Here is a 4498-nt window from a genome sequence, read left to right as displayed (position 1 = left end):
GGACATGAGCTGAACATATAAAAGGGTCTCAGAGGCGCATGTGGGTGTGCTAGTATCATTCTTGTTACATGTCTGTATGGGACAGTGCACCAGTGTGGTCTTTACCAGCATGTGCTCAGGGTCGGCGGTAAGCGGTTAGAATTCTGGTTCTCCGGAGAGGAGATGGTCTGTGTGAATTCATGGCTGACGTTTAGCCATTAGAATTCCAGCACCTCTGGAGAGGAGTTGGTTGAGTGCTTTTGCTGATTGTGTGACCACTGTTTGCCTCTTACTCCGTTAGCGAGCTTCTTTCCCCTGTGAGGTTAACAGGGGTCGTATCTAGCACCATAACTCTTTCGTTTCTGTGTGCGAGTGACACAGCTCTGTTGCAGAGCATCAGTTCTATTTCAGTGTGCGAGTGACACAGCTCAGTTGCAGAGCATCTGTTCCGATTCTGAGTGCGAGTGACACAGCTCTGTTGCAGAGCATCTGTTTTGTTTCTGCGTTTGAGTTCAGTTTTATGTGCTGTTCACAATGAGTGGCAAGCAATTGCTCACTGTGTGTTCCGTCATTGTTCACACTAGCCGCAGTTTAACATCTCTGCACGGTAAACCCCGGGTTGTGATTGCACTTTACTATTACATTTATTTAGTGCAATCCGTCAACCCTAACACTACGGGAGTGCATTATACTGCTATGGGGGTGCATTATCCTACTGTGGGGGTGTATTATCCTACTATGAGGGTGCATTATCCTACTATGGGGTGCATTATACTGCTATGGTGCTGCATTGGGACAGCACGGTGGCTCAGTGGTCAGCACTGCATCCTTGCAGCAATTGGGTCCTGGGTTCAAATCCCACCAAGGACAGCATTTGCAAGGAGTTTGTATGTTTTCCCCTTGTTTGTGTGGGTTTCCTCCGGGTACTCTGGTTGCCTCCCACGTTCCAAAGACATACTGATAGGTAATTTAGATTGTGAGCCCCATCGGGGACAGCAATGCTAATATATGCAAACTGTAAAGCGCTGCAGAATATGTTAGCGCTATATAAAAAGATAAAGATTATATTAGGGTATGTTCCCACTGTCACTAAACCCGCAGCAGCCAGATGTTACAGCATAGTGGATGGGATTTCAAGAAATCCCATGTCCACTATACGGTCAGAGACGCCCGCGGCATCCCTGCGTAAATGGACATGCGGCGCGTCTTTCCAGACCGCAGCATGTCTATTTACGTTGCGGAGAATACCCATTCACTATCGTTAGATGTGGTAAAACCGCATTATCTTCTTAGTCACATGCGTATTAAGTGCAGCGACGCAGCTTACTATGCATGTGTACTAAATACATAATGGTGAATCTTGTGACACAGCCAGAAGTACATGACACAGGAAGTGGAGGAAAGCACAGAGAGAAGTCCCCTAATTTTTAATAAATAATAATAAAAAAAAAAATGGCATGGGGTCCCCCTATATTTGTTAACCAGTCAGAGTAAAGCAGACTACTGGGACTGGTATTTCAGTCTGGTAAGGATCCATGAACCTTGAACGTCTATAGGTAATTTACACAGAGGAGACTGAGTGTCTCCACTACATAAATTGACATGCGGTCTGGAAAGACGTGCCGCACGTCCGTCTCTACGAGTAATCGGAGCACGCATAGTGGGCATGAGATTTCTTGAAATCCCATCCACTTTGCTGTAACAGCTGGACTCTGCGGTTGGACGCAGCGGATGTACTCAGCGTCCAACCTGCAGCGTTTACTGACCATGTGTACATACCCCCAATATATCTGCAAACAGGAAATCACATTTTTTCCTTCCCAGAAGCCAACTTTCAATTAGCTTTATTTCAAGTGACAAAAGAAAACACATGCGGAAAAAATGCATCAAAAACGCATCAAAAACGCAGATGACTTGCCAGTGACCTCAGAGGCAGATTTGGTGCTGATTTCACCTGCGTCAAATCCTGAGCAAATAATGAGCCATTCTTGATCGTGTGCACATACCCTTATCCTACTATGGGGGAGCATTATTCGAATATGGGGGTGCATTATCCTACCATGGGGTGCATTATCCTACTATGGGGCTGCATTATCCGAATATGGGGCTGCATTATCCGAATATGGGGGAGGATTATCCTACCATGGGGTGCATTATCCTACTTTGGGGTGCATTATCCTACCATGGGGGTGCATTATCCTACTTTCGGGTGCAATATCCTATTATGGGGCTGCATTACCCTAGTATGGGACTGCATTATCCCATAGCTCCCAACCGTCCCTCATACTGCGGGACTGTCCCGATTTTGAGGCTGTGCCCCGCAGTCCCGCATGGTGCTCTACTTCTCTCGCACAGCCAGCAGGAGAAGTATATATCCTTTATATACTACAGCAGTTATGGAGTGGAGCCAGTAGATAGTGGTGTTGTCTGAGCGCATGCAGAGTTCGCAGAGCAACATTGCAATGTGCAGGATCTGTGAGACAGCAATGTGTACAGCAACAGGTGGTGAAATCTTTGCCTGCATTGTAAGCAGAGCTGCTGGGACACATCTACAGCCCCGACTGTACATTGGCATCGTCGCGTATGGCCGTTATACAGTATTGAGCACCATGTATGGCCATTATACTGTAAGCAGCATCATGTGGGGCCATTATACAGTATTGTCCATCATGTGGGGCCATTATACAGTATGGAGCATCATGTGTGGCCATTATTATTATTTATTATTATAGCATCATTTGTTACATGTGAGGAGGGGTATACATAATAAAAACAAGTACAATAATCTTAAACAATACAAGTCACGACAGGTACAGTAGGAGAGAGGACCCTGCCCGCGAAGGCTCAGAATCTTATTGAGCATCATGTGGGGCCATTATACAGTATGGAGCACTGTATGGCCATTATACAGCATAGAGCATCATGTGTGGCCAGTATACAGTATGCAGCACTGTGGGGCCATTATACAGTAGGGAGCATCATGTGGGGCCATTATACTGTACGCAGCATCATGCGGGGGCCATTATACAGTATGGAGCACTGTGGCCATTATACAGTATAGAACACTGTGGGGCCATTATACAGTAGGGAGCATCATGTGGGGCCATTATACTGTACGCAGCATCATGTGGGGCAATTATACAGTATGGAGCATCATGTAATAATTATAGGGGATAACTCAGGAGACTCTTTGCGTGGAACAAGACAACTACAGGACACAGTTTTTATAAGTGGTAAAGTCTATATTATCACCCGGTGATTCAAACAGGTGCAGAGAGAAACTCAAGTCCACAACACTTGGTGCAAATAATAAACGCAGCTTAGCAGTCTATAGGAAACTTCAGAGGAAAATGCAATCAAGCAGAAAGTCTATGAAACACTGTTATTCTTGAGGATACTTGACACGAATAAATCCTTGTCTTAGTCCAGGCACAGATAGATATTCTTATTAGGCAGTTCAAATCATATCTTAGCTCAACCAGGGAGGCCTGGTTAATAGTCTCAGGTTATTGCAAAGCAGAAACAGCTTACATGTCCAGCAAATGCAGATGGAAGTAAACACGAACAGCAGATGAAGGAGGATTACTGGAAACTTGTGTATGCAGCAGGAACTCAGAGCAGAGTAGCAGGATCACCACACAGGTTCACAGGAGCAGGTGTATATCCAGGGAGTAATCAGAAATCAGGAGCTGGATGCAAGGCAGAATACTCTAGCACAGACTGAAGGCTGGGGTGGAGTTTTATAGCAGGAAGACACAGTGCACGTGAGACCAAAGACGCCATCTTGGAAAAGGGCAGTAATGCACAAAAGGTAAAAAATGTTCAGAGTCCTGACACATCATGTGGGGCCATTATACAGTATAGAGCATCATGTGTGGCCATTATACAGTAAGAAGCATCATGTGTGGTCATTATAAAGTATGGAGCACTGTGTGGCAATATTTTTTTCTGTTTATAATTATTGTTTATGAAACAGTTTGATCAGCAGTGCTAAATGGGTGTGGTTGGGGCGGGAATATGGGTGTGACTAGTTGTGAAATGGGTGTGGTCAGGGGTGTGGCCTAAAGTGCATTATCCTACTATGGGATGCATTAATCTACTATGGGGCTGCATTATCCTACCATGTTAATGCATTATCCTACTATGGAAGTGCATTATCCTCCTATTTTTGAAGTGCATTGTACTGCTATGGGGCTGCATTATACTGCTATGGGGCTGCATTATACTGCTATGGGATTGCATTATCCTACTCAGGTGGTGCATTATACTGCTATGGGGCTGCATTTTGCTACCTTGGGGTGCATTATCTTACTATGGGGTGCATTACCATACTTTGTGGTGCATTATTCTACTATGGGGGAGCATTATACTGCTATGAGGGTGAATTATACTGCTATGGAGGTGCATTATTGCACTATCCTACTATGGGGTGCATTATCCTACTATGGGGTTGCATTATACTGCTATGGTGGTGCATTATACTGCTATGCAGCTGCATTATCCTACTATGGTGCAGGAT

This window comes from Ranitomeya variabilis, chromosome 1 (genome assembly GCF_051348905.1).
Source record: "Ranitomeya variabilis isolate aRanVar5 chromosome 1, aRanVar5.hap1, whole genome shotgun sequence".
Lineage (NCBI taxonomy): Eukaryota > Metazoa > Chordata > Amphibia > Anura > Dendrobatidae > Ranitomeya > Ranitomeya variabilis.
This window is presented reverse-complemented; position numbering follows the sequence as displayed.